Below are 13,316 nucleotides of genomic sequence, written 5' to 3' on the forward strand. Positions count from 1 at the left end.
CTGTCCAGCTACAGAGAATCCCTTAACAGTTTCTGGAACATTTAGGTGTCTACTGACCTCAAAATTTATTTTTGTGGACCCTCTTAGCTTGCAAGACATGATGGAACTGCAGCATAGGATGGCACAGAGGCAGACTACTAACTATGAGGAAGACGCTTCTAAATACAACTTGGTGAGTATAGCTGCCTTGCTATGCATTGGGAGGTGCATGCATAAATCTCTCAACACCAAGAGGAAAGGAAACACCTACACATTAAACCTTCCCATGGTCTTAAGATGCACAGGTATTTTGAAACAAAGGTGTTAAGGGAGTTAAAAACTCTCAGAGATTACAATAATGATTCTGCTTCTATCAAAAAACAAGATACTTCAAAATACAAGAAACTTCAAAAATATTTAAGCTTCCCCCCCACCCCATTCCTTCCATGAAAACATAAACATACAATAATATACAAAACCTTCTAAACGAAAGATAAATTTGTTAAATTTGGTTATACTATTTGTCTCAATGACATTTCTTACTAATTGTTTTGACAACATGGACTTGTTTTTGTGAATGCATGTTTGCTTTTTAAATGATCAACGTAATGAGAGTTGTTACTCAGAAAAACAAATGCATATCTTACACATCCTCTCCTATCTGTGTGTGTGAATCAACGAGAGAGAGCACCGCCAGAGATGAGAGAAGATTTTCACCCCTAATAAAGACGACCTACTTTTGCATATTTTGATATCATTCATTTTCTATCCTGGGAATTTATTATGAAATCAAATTACCCATATGATAAATCTTCTGTAATTACCAGTAAGAGTCTTATTTTTCAGTTTAAGGACACTTGATTTGCAGTTGCATTTTACATACTGTACAGATGACTAAACATACATTTAAATATCAAATTCAGACATTTTTAGTTCAAATCAATTAAACTGAGAAATCATTCCCTTCCAGCTGCCTGTATTTTTCTTTAATCCTGGTCAGTGTAGGATCTTACTACAAGTAATTTGCTATTATAAGGCTGAGGAAAAAATGCTAGCCTCACAATTTTTGTCATTTTCCCCCACTTCCCCTGCAGGCTGCTACTGTTGATGGCCTTTATGGAAATATAAATTCAATCAGCAGCTGCAAATTTCATGAGACGTCCATCTTCATGCTGAATTTCTAACTGAGTGTCAAAACAATCTGTGGATTTCTCCCTGATGAAACACACTTTGAATTGTAAATTTCTGCAATTTTCTCCTGTTAGAATTTGAGCTGCACTAAAATAGAGCTAGCCCAGATACAGTGCCTACCAGCTTGAGACAAGTCATTTTCCCCCTCATTATCCCTCTCTAACATTGAAAGGGTTAAGTAATAATCCATGAAAAATGACCTGGTTTTTCTCTTTTACATAAAAAATTAAATTACATTTTGTATCCTTTTTAGTAGCAGAATAAAATAGGAAGGCCTTCGATGTATTCTAAATGCTCTCAAATCAGTTATTTGAACCCGCTATTCATTTTACAGTATTTTGAAGTGATAAAACCCCAGAAATTAGCTGCAATAAAATGTACAGAATTTCCTATAGTGTCAAAATGGTGCAATATTCAAGGAGAGCAAGTTCAGTTCACACAAAGAGACAGTTTGTTGCTTCTAAATCTTGACTTATATTAAATGTTGACGGAAAAAAGAAAATATATATGCAAATGTCTGACATTGAAACTTAGTACAGTTTTGAACAGTTTGCTGTTCTCTGAATACAGTAAAGCAAAATACAATTTCTGATTCAATTACTGTTTCTTACAGTAGCTTAGAAAGCACACGCAGCCTATCAAGTGTATTATAGCAGCTCAAGTATTTTGCTTTAGAAGAATATTTGTTTCTCTCTTCTGTAGACACTAACATGAAATATGTAAAATAATACTACTTTTCCTATTTGTAAGCAAACTAAATGGTCTGTTTATTACGTATTCTTCTCACGTTCTTTCCATATACAAAAATACCATTCACAAAGAAAAATTCACTGATAAAGACAATTTATCTATTCACATAGTTAAGAAGTGGCTGGTTTTCTATTTGTTTGCTCCTCTCCAGGGACAAATAAGTGTGGTGGGGTCAGTGGGGAGCTTACTGAATGTACTTTACTAACACTGAAAAGAATGATTCTCTTTTGGATGTTTCAATACAAATACCATATTCCAAAACACAAGACCACCTTTCAGTTCACAGAAGAATTCAAATGGGGCATCTTCTTTTAGATACCAACCTTCAGTTAATTCTCAAAATGAGGAAAGAAATCTAAAAACGCAGAATAATTCCCAGACAGAAGACTTCCAATGTACTGAGGTTTTATCACTCTTAGTATGTCACTACAGCATTTCTTTGGCCAAGCCCCCCACCCCCTCTTGGTTACCTGCACTGCATTCTCTTTTGCGTGAACTGGAATGACCGGAGAGTTGATCATATTTTCAAACTCTCAAAACTAACTGATCTATACAATTTCTCTGACTGGTTTCTTAACCTTAGGTATGACTGTGTTTTCAGCACAAATCCAAAACATAGTCCCATACTAGCTACTATGAAGAAAATTAACTCTATCCCAGTGAAAACCTGCACACTTACTTATTAAAAAAAAAAACAAACCCAACAAAAACCATACGAGAGAACTAGTCTATGTAGAAAATCAGGTTTGTCTCAAAAAAAGACCCAAAGAAAAAATGCTGGCATGCAGATGCGGAGGGGACTTACACTAGTTAGGTGAAATCTTATTCTCCGGCAAATAAGCAGGTCAGAGAGGCAAATCACTCATAGAAAACTACTGGGCTCCCTTTTAAACCATGCTTATTAAGCTGACCCTTATAAACTTGCTATTATTAGAATGCAAATTTGCCACTCAGCATGACCAAAAAACCTTCAACTTTGCTCAAAACATTACTTCAACAGATCTCTGGTTTTGCTTCATTGAGTCACAACATCCCAGATCAAATAACGCCGGGACTCTATTTCCGTTTCACATGGTCATATATTTATTAGCTTTAACAGCAAAACAAAAGCACGCATCAATCTCTTCTCTAATACCAGTAATTTTATATAGTAAAGCAGATGTTCTGTAACACACACAGGGTTTCCAGCCACAAGTTTTAGCACCTGAGTATAGCTATAGATTCTGCTAGGGTGGATGGCAAGGTTGTATTATAATAGCCGAATGTATTATAATAGCTTTCATTGTAACAGCTTCTTGAATATTGCATTATTTGGTTACCTTTATCTGTGGAGTCTGCCATAAAGGAAGGGAGGCATAACAAGAAAATCTGGTTCTATTTCTCAAAATATCCAGAGTACTACTGAGAGAGCGCACTGTAATGTATGTGAAGGACGGGCACCAAGAATCCATCCTAACCGTATTAATGCACCATCATTGGGCACTTGTTCCTGTTCAGTTTTAGGGTTTAGCTTTGTCTCACATTATTTCAAAATGTCACCTCTATTTCTCTAAAGTAATTACTTCCATTTTAGCCGTATCTTTCAAGTTCTAGGCCATGATGCTTTATTAAATTCTTCAAGGACTTCCAAAAGGGAGCTGATTAAACTGCCATCTAACACATGAAAGTGCAGAATTTTCCAATTTCTGTATGGACTCTGACATGCCAACTTCCAGGCTTCCTACCAAAACTGAAAACACCAAAATACTTTAAAACTTATGCAAGAAAATGAAAATTGAAACAGTGTTAATAAGAAACACAGAGCTGCACAAAAGAAAACTCACTGTAGTACAAATCCAACAAATGCGATCCCACAAAATCTAAGATATGCTACATATTTCTTCAGTGCTATCTTCTGGCACCATAGTTATAGTTACAGCTACTAAATAAGTGTGATTTCTTTTTTCCTTCCAATATAACCTTGAAAGTCGTTACATATCAATTACACATGTATGTTTAACAAGAACAGCAAACTTACACACTTGAAAAGAGCTCTACTCCTGAGCGAAACAGTTTCAGAATTTTATGTTATTTAAAAAGATGTATTAGTAGGGGAATTCAGTCATCTGTGGATATAAAAAAATGCATCACGTAGTAATGTAACAAGTCAGATAAGCCTAGGATGACACTACACTTACATTTCGGCAAGGTGTCACAAGTATTACAAATAAACAAAAATTGTGATTTTTATGGCATTGAGGTACACCACCTGCAGATTGTATTGGCCTCCTTCCAGATGCCCCCAAACTCACGTATTTATGATTGAAATACTCAACTTCCGACTCAGAACTGAAGATGTTTCTGGGCTCAAAAGTCAGTCTGTTTATTTTTCTGGAAATATAATTGGTTGTTGTAATAAAAATACTGCCTTCTATCTACAAACCTTGCCTTGCTCATCCCTTTTAACAAGGCAGCTAAAACATCACCACAATATTTTCCTTGGCTTTTCTACTCAATAGCCAGTAATATTAAACAGTTCATTTAGCTTTGCTTTTAATTTAGTAACACCTCCCACACACACATGCGCATAAGTTCATGAAGATTTCCTTTTTCTCACCTTCTTCCAAAGGCAACTGGAAAAGTCTCTAAATGGCAAGACACCTAACAAGGTTTTGCTTAGAAAGGTTGGTAGCACTACCACCTTGTGAAGCTGATTTTTGTTTCAAAATACAGCATAATCATTGACAGTATTAGAAGCGGGCAAAGCCAAAAGTGAAGTAAATAATAAAAATAAACAAAAGGGCTTGATTTCACTCTTTGTTTTTGTAACTGCCAATTATTTTCTCATCAAAGGTATTTTGTAACATGGCAATCTCTAAGCACGGTAATCGTTCCACTTACGAAACTCTAAAAAAGTCTTCTTAAAAATTGACATGAAGTTTAACCAAGCCTTGTAATGCAAATAATAAATATTTTTCAAAATAGAAAACATACAGCAGTTAAAACTACATTACTTGCAGGACTGACAGTTAATTCACCATATAGCATAAAAGATACGCCCTCTCTGGGAACATTAACTTTCGAATTTTCTACATGGTCTCCATCGTTTATGGCACGTTAACACGGAAACACAGGAATGATACACAGAGAAAAATTTAACACTGCAACAGCAGCAAGTTGTCCTGTCGGATATCCTTGTACTTGAATGCGCTCAGGAAGAGCTCGCGGAAAAGCATTTGGACATTAGCAAGAATGGAGAAAAGAAACATTACAACTTCTTCACTGAACGGATTGTCATACATTGGAACAGACTGGCCAGGGAAGTGGCTGAGTCACCAACCCTGGAGGTATTTAAAAGAAGTGTAGATGTGGTGCTTAGGGACATGGTTTAATGGTGGACTTGGCAGTGCTAGGTTAACAGTTGGACTTGATGATCTTAAAGGTCTTTTCCAACCTAAATGATTCTATGATTCTAACTTGAAAACTATATGTCCTTTTGGAGACAGCTTGGTTCCATGTGCTTGCGTTTTCATTTCCCTTCTGCTTTTATTTCTTTCAATGGCCTCTCCTTTTCTGTTGCCCATAGGGAAGGAGGAAACAGAAGCGGAGTGCTTCCATCAGCTGCTGGATCTATAGAGAAAAACTGTCATATTCACCAAGAAAAGACCTAGTGAAATTAAAAAGCGAATGGAAATGGTTATTTTATCCCTCAGGAAAACACTAAAACATTTCTAGAATTCTACAAGCATTGCTTGGATAATGTCATCTATCATAACATTGCATGGCCCCAATATACACAAGGTTTATCTTTTAAAAGAAAACATGGTCAATCTCCAGTCCCTAAAAAATAGTTCTCAGTATAATATTAAATTGTGTGCAAGTTCCTGGAAAAACTTGCGTTCCAGAACTGTTGCAGCCTTCGCAAAACAATATAAATAATCACATTGCTCAGTGATATGCAATATAATTGTTTATGATAGCCTCGAAAGCCTCATCTGGAGTGAGGCCATGCTAGTTAATGCATGATCAGGCACATATTGTCCTTTTTCTCATTTTCAGATATTTTCCATCAATGAGATGATCAACAATAAGATTTACAATCACTACAAAAAGTCCTAAATAGGCTGTGTGCACAACATGAGAGTTCTGCGCAGCTTTGATGCAACAGGAAGAAGTCAAGCACTAAACTTAATTTTTAGGTATCTGCCACCAAATCCTAGCCTTCTGTGCTCATTAATATTCACAACTGCACTCCTAGTCCCTCCTAAAGTAGCACAAGTTTCAATGGTTGTTTCATAAATGTGTCTGTCTTTCACTTGCTACTATAAAGATTAGCCCAAACACCTTTCTGTTATTCTCCTATTTTCTCTTAATGGAGAAAAAAACCCCAACAAGCCACCACCACCACAAAACTATTTCACAGTTGCTTCAAATGACAGTGCATTTCCTCTACACAAACTTCCCTCCCTGGAGCCAAACATAGAATTTGGCAGTCAACAATGCACACAGAAATGTTAAAGGCTCTCTAAATCGAATTGCTCTTGCAATCTGTATCACGAAGAGCAGGCTCAGAGTACTGCCCTGATGAAAAAGTATAAAAAGGAGAGCACTGAAACAGAAAACAGGATTCTTCCATCCAAGGCTTTACAGATGTTGGGAAAAGCCTTGATTAAGGAGGGAAGGATGGGAGATCCACTTTCTTTTTTGGAAGCTGGCCATGGAAAGGGTAGTTATACAAACATTTCACATCAGGCTGTCCCACGTATGATACAGAGTCATAACTGAAATGTCAGACTAATTCAACATCATAACCCATACATCCATCGGACAGGGTGCCTTCTAATAGTTTTTTCTCCATTCTATTTTCTTCAGCACCTATTAAACATCTTTTAGGTATATTATCTAAATACTTATCAGTATTGATACAGAGAAAACTACCGATTACTTTCCTTTTAATCCATTATATTGTTGCTTGTCAGATGCAGACATACTATTTGTTAGGTCTTTAATGTTTCTCATACTTAAAAAAAACTAATCCCAATATTCTCATGTGCAGTTTCTATTGTGTATTTTAAATATATTTTGCATTCTCTCTCCCATTTTATAAGAAGTTGCAGGTTCTTTTTCTTTACGGAGAATTACTATGCTTTAGTTCTCATTCATCTTCAGCAATTTATTACTCATCCACACTTATGCCAATCTTCAGATGCACTCAATAGAATCTTTTCTTTCGAGCCAACTGCAGGTTCCTCTTTATATTTTGGCCAGCCTTCTTATGCTGTATCTTTTACTAAGCAGCAACGTCACCGTTTTTTACTCAGCTCATTCTTCATCTTAGTACCCTCTTTTTCCGCCAGTTTAATTCATCTAGTTGGACTACAGCTACATAACTCGTCACAGGCTCGAAAACAGAGTTAATGCATTCTTGAACCTCATCTCACAGAATTTCAGAGAAAACAGCTGAAACGGCTCAATATGTTACAGAAACACTTCAGAATCTCTGTATCTCCACTCCTTCACAAAATGCATCAGAACGCCATTATGCCAGTGTCAGTCCAAGTGCTTGCCATCTTATTCATGCAGACTATCAACTCTTGCCTAGCAATTACCTCCTATAAACAGTTTCAATTTCACCTAGCAGTTATGAGGTCTTCCATTACATAAGATTTCAAGGTAACATCATCATTTTAAAGTGCTAGCACTTTAAAAATATTAAATAGTGATATTATAATTTAACCTACTGCGTGAACTTTAACTACAGCAACGTAAGGTAAAAGATCCAGTCTGCCAATAACTCTTCAGAAATAAATTTGAACCTCTTTTCAAAAGGCTCACAATAAAGCAATATTCAGTAAATTACAAACTTCAATCTGAGAATGCAAGATTTTCTAAATTCACAGAAATATCGGCTTCATTATCTGTGAGCTCCTTCAGCAGAACCGAAGGGAAGCCACAGAACATGCCTTGGGAAGCTACCCTGAGAAAAAGGAGTGCATGCAGCTAATTCAGTGGTATGCCAGCTACAGATGAGCAGGGTATTCAAAAAGAGGCAAAATGTTATTGCTACTTGTGAATTATTATGAAAATTAAGCCTAGTGGTTGCCATACTCTTCACAGCTTTAAGGTGTGAGGGGGAAGTAAGTGGAAAATGTAGTAAATACTACATACATACCATAACTTGCCTGGCCACTGCAGCGCCATGAAAGTGACAGAAATAAATCTCATCATTTGAGACAGGTTGATTTTAAGTACAGAATTACTTCTTTTTAATCAAAACTGTACCAAAAGACACCTGGAGAAGTGGGACAAAATAAAAAAATCAACAGATTATGCTGTCAATTTTAGATATGATAATGTGCTTCAGAGATAAAACATTCTTCTACATGACAATTGAACAGATGGAATTTATCATTTTTTGTTAACTGGACCAATACTTAAAATATAATTTAAATTAAGCTGAAAGCTACTCACTTCTAAGAAGCAGGTGCACCATCCCAAAAACAATTAACTGAATGCTGCAGAGACATTATTATATCACATTATACGTTTATGCAATACTTCAAACTAGATGTTGAAGAAACAATAGGCATTAATGCACAGTGCATTAATGTGAGAAAAAATATACATTCCATATTTGGTGGAGAAAAAAAAAACCAAAAAACTTTTCGGGTAAGAATCTCCTAAATCTCAAACGCCTATGCCTTTCTATTCTCTTCCCCTCTTCTGAATTGTTTTATTGCTTCAAACAGCAGTTATAAATGGATTAAACCCTAAATACTAATTACGATTCAACATTTAAGCTCCCACAGAAGAGTGCCTTTTTTACCTTTTCAGTCACTCTAAATCCATTTCTTTCTAACTATATTCATTACAAAGGAAAATCTCTGATTTGATCTGAGTCTTTGTTTCCTCTCACCTTATCTCCAATGTATACCTGTTTGATCTTTCATGATACTTCCTTGTACTGGTTTTGACTGGGATAGTTAATTTTTTTCCATGGTAGCTTGTATGAGGCTATGTTTTGGATTTGTGCTGAAAACAGTGTTGGTAATACAGGGATGTTTTTGCTATTGCTGAGCAGTGCTTACACAGGGTCAAGTCCCTTTGTGCTTCTCACATCACCCCACCAGTTGTGGCTGAACGCCTGCCTGCCGATGGGAAGCAGTGAATGAATTCCTTATTTTGCTTTGCTTGCGCACACAGCTTTTGCTTTACCTATTAAACTGTCTTTATCTCACCCCACGAGTTTTCTCACTTTTACTCTTCCAATTCTCCCCCCCATCCCACCAGGGGGGAGTGAGCGAGCAGCTGTGTGGGTCTTAGTTGCCAGCCAGAATTAAACCACGACGTTCCTCTATATAGTCTGTCAACAATACTGCTTGCAAAAAACCACCACCATAACCTTTCTTGCTATAGTTACATTTTCTTTCTCATGCTACTTACTGGCTTCCAGCCTTTTCCGGTGTGTCAGCATTATGAACAGCAAGATGTGCTAGAAAGCTCCAGTGCACTACAGGATTTGCACCAATTGTTCTAACAGCTGCTCTCAGAAATATGTAACCAATAATTATCTTGTAATACGTACAAGGCTACTGCCTCATGGCACTGGCTGTCCTTGATCCCCTCTTCTCTTTCTGTATTTCATCTCTGGAGACACTGCAATCTTTGCAACACAAACACCCTTCAGACAAATATTTTGTAGTACAGAATGTCATAGCATAATGTCAATCTCTCACTGCTTGTTTCTGACACAAATTACTGCTAAGCACCCTCCATAGCTGTTTTGAGTTTACTACCAGGGTTCACCCATCTCATATACAAAAACAAATTCTTCTCTTCTAAGAATATCAAGACTTGCCTCCTCCTGCCTTAAGATCTCTATCTCTCCAACACCTCCAAATAATGCCTGACCTTTACATTAAAATCAGCATGTCTAAACCAGATCTTATTCTCCTTTCTTTCCCCACAATCATGATGAAGAATGCCATCACTCTGCTCCTTTTTTTCTGGTATTGTTTTAGAATTGGAGCTCTCTTGTCCCTATACTCAGGATATCTCTCAAATGTATAGGTTCTTTTTGCATAAGATTTTTTCAGTAAAATTTCCCTGATTTTCCACACTGCTAAATCTGTCATCCAGGCTCAATTACTACAACATCATTTTCTCTTGACTTGGCATATGTACCCTACCCTACTCATGAATTTATAATACTGCTACAAGATGGCTTTTCTAGTCAGAAATTGTGAGCACTTCCATTCTGTCTTTAGACCCTCCACATGATCTCTACTTTTCACTTTGGCTATAAGCTCCTTCGTTTTCAAGCTCCTCTGCAAACTGTCCCCTTCTCCTCTGTCTTCCTGTCACCTGAGACAGGTTGACTCCTATCACAAATGGGTCTGTATCAATCAATCTAAATTTATTTTCTGCCTCCTTGGCTAGACAGGAGACCTCCATGAATATCCACAACCTAATTCCAAAGTTTTCCTTTACCTTCTATTTTGCCATGAAGTATAAAACAAAAACTTCAGTTAGTCAGGCTGCAGGTGGGTTACATTTTTTGCTAATGAGGATGACCATTACTATCCATATTTATCTAGAGTACCTTTTCTTATGCATCTACTTTAAACACTTTGGATAAAGGCTATCCTTCTGTCTAAATGACCAAGCCCGTACTCAGAGATGCAAGACTATGGTTTGTGGCTCATAAGCGTAATACACTTACAAATGAAAAGAGCAATATCTGAAAATAAATTTAAACTACATGGATGAGAGAAATAGTGCTGCAATAGCCAGGAAGATAACATAAAACTATAGAGATGGCTCTTGCTCTTTGCCCATAACTACAGCAAATTCCGAAGTAGTTTTACAGCAGGGTGTCTTCCTCCTATAAAGTCACTAATTTGAAATAACTATGTAACTGTATATAAACAAATACATTTCACAACGCAGCAACTGGAATTCATTTTTCTCCTAATTATTCCAGTTTCAGAAAGAGGCATTTCTTTTTAAGATTTGTTTGGTAGAATATAGGAGAAAGAAAACAAGCCTCCAAAGATAATGAAACTGCAGTAAGGAGGAAATTAAATATTTGAGATTTCCTAGCTTTCTTTTAAAACACTCGAAGGGAGAAAGATACAGCAAAGGCGGCTGCCAGAAACAATGACCAGGAATCACCACTTCTATTGCATTACACTAGGCAATGTCAGTGTAAGAGTAAAGATGCCTATAATCCACTTAGCAGCCTATATAAATACACACCTGATCAATATGCAGAATATACGACCTGGTAGCTGTAGTTTTAGCCTTAAGTAATGCCTAACAATATTTTGTCTAGACTGTTTAATACATGGCCTAGCCAGCCAGGAATCCAGCCACTGAAGCCATACCTGGTCTCAGGACATGCCTGCCAACAGAGGAAAAAGAAACAAAAACATTTTTAAAGAAAAGTAGGTGAAATTTATTTCCTTCCCTTACGCATCTATAAAGAGGGCCTGCATTTGCACTTTACATATCTGAATAGAACAAAGCATCACATCAAATTTGCCTTTGGCTTCCACTGTGCAACTATCACAGATTATCAGTTTCTTCTAGCTCACACAATTTATTTCCACTTAATTCTCCATTTACATTTAGTTAGTTGTACTCCTACTTCACAGTATGCCATGCCTTCCTACTACAGAAAGACTTCCTTCGTGAACTCTGCACCCAGCGTAATACATCTACAGGGATCCAAGAACACTTGATGAAGAGAACACAATCCCTTTCAGCTCAAAAAAGGTCAGAGGCTGCAAGTTGATGTACTTTAATCACCACCTCTGGTAATCAAGACGAAGACCCTTGTCTGGATTGCACCAGCATTTCTATTACACCCCCTTTTAAGAGTAGTGACAAAACTGTAAAAATTTGCCCCAAGCCAGGTTACTGAATGTATTCAACTTGCATGGTAAGTAAAAGTATGTGGATGTTGGTAAGCAGTCTGAAACAATCAATTAATATATAAACTTCTTGCTATTCCAAGCAAGGACAATTCAATTCAACTTTTTCAAGCTGCAGAGGATTTCAGAAAAGTTTTGAGCCAAAAAAAATCATTCAACATAACAGTTTTTCCATCAGAAGAGATTCATAAATTCTACCAAGGAATAACTAACAAATCCTTGACGATCAGTTTCCATCTTCACCTACCGTCTGATTCATTCTTTTCCTCATCTGAGAGGGTGGCAAGGTGGGAAATTCAGGAAAGTGCAGCTGTGTCTTCCTACTATTCTTCATGGCAAAGCCCATGATCCACCGCAGCAAGATTTTCATAGCAGCACGCCTCCAGGGTGAAACTTAGATTATTCTTTAGATGTGGACATCCAACACAATAGTATCTTAGATATCTCCATCTTCCGTTGCGTGGTTTAGTCCTTCTCCATCCCTCCCCCAGAATTACATTGGTTGCGATAAGGTGACTCTCATGGTAAATTAACAATATCTATAGCTATGCAACCATGTGATGAAACTCAATGCAGAGTCTTTTTTGGATCATGAGATAGTAATCCATATTAAAAGTATTAAAAGTCCTGATTTCAGATAAGAGAATAACCACAACTTACTTCTAAAACTACTCTTTCAGTTATTTTATAATTATACTAGGTTTAATTCAGAATTTTGCTTTGTATCATAAGATAACAGTGGCAAAGTTCTCAATGCTACTACAAACACAAGCTAAGAAAAACAATACCAGTACTTTGCAAATGTCCACTGGCTATTTACAGATAGGTAAAAATGAACAGTGCAGCCCTTCATTGTTTAGAATTACTCCACAATGCACCTGGATTAGCAGTTCAATTAGCATTTCAAGCTAGAAAAGCCACTGAAAGCAGCAGACCTGCCTTGTTCTCATCCCCAGGGACTTTTTGCTCCCTTACACTGTTGCACTTGCACAGCTTGTGCCATGAACCAGACCAGGTAACTACTTTTACTGAAAAAAGGAAGCGCACCAGGTTAGAGAGATGACAGACCTAGCACAAGGCTGCACAAACACTTGTAATGAGAAAGAGGGAGAGGCCAATGTTAGAAGGCAGACATGAGCAGCCAGGCAAAGGAAAAGGACTGCTCTGCCTTTTTTTGACAGAAATATTAGCTTCTACTAACTCTCAGATCATATGTTTACTTTATCATGGAAATAAACCTGGCTGTAAATTTTACTACAGCCAATTTGTTTCACACAAAATGGAACCATGAACAGCTTAGTTTTTGGCAATTTTAGAGTCCGGTGTATCTAGCATATTGCTTAGATCAACTATTTGCAGTTTGTGTTTTTAAATCAGTTTAAATGTCAACACATGCCACATGAATTAAATAGGCATTTATATACAGAATTCTCTCAATAGGTATTTTGCAAGAATGGCAAAAAGAGGTGAAATTCTGGAAAA

The 13,316-nt window shown here is 36.9% G+C and overlaps 1 protein-coding gene across 5 annotated transcripts in view; it reads right to left on the bottom strand.

Annotated features, from left to right (window-relative positions):
* Window positions 1-13,316, bottom strand: part of NDUFAF2 (NADH:ubiquinone oxidoreductase complex assembly factor 2) — a 77,074-nt gene that overhangs the window by 51,037 nt on the left and 12,721 nt on the right. Inside the window, exon 1 of one of the 5 annotated variants that reach the window (XM_075137221.1) lies at window positions 8,072-8,171. The exons of the other annotated variants lie outside the window; for them this stretch is intronic. The gene's annotated coding sequence lies outside the window, so the exon portion shown is untranslated. Of the gene's footprint in view, window positions 1-8,071; window positions 8,172-13,316 lie in introns of those variants that run through there. 5 annotated transcript variants of the gene reach the window in all.

Source organism: Calonectris borealis, chromosome Z (genome assembly GCF_964195595.1).
Source record: "Calonectris borealis chromosome Z, bCalBor7.hap1.2, whole genome shotgun sequence".
NCBI classification, from domain to species: domain Eukaryota; kingdom Metazoa; phylum Chordata; class Aves; order Procellariiformes; family Procellariidae; genus Calonectris; species Calonectris borealis.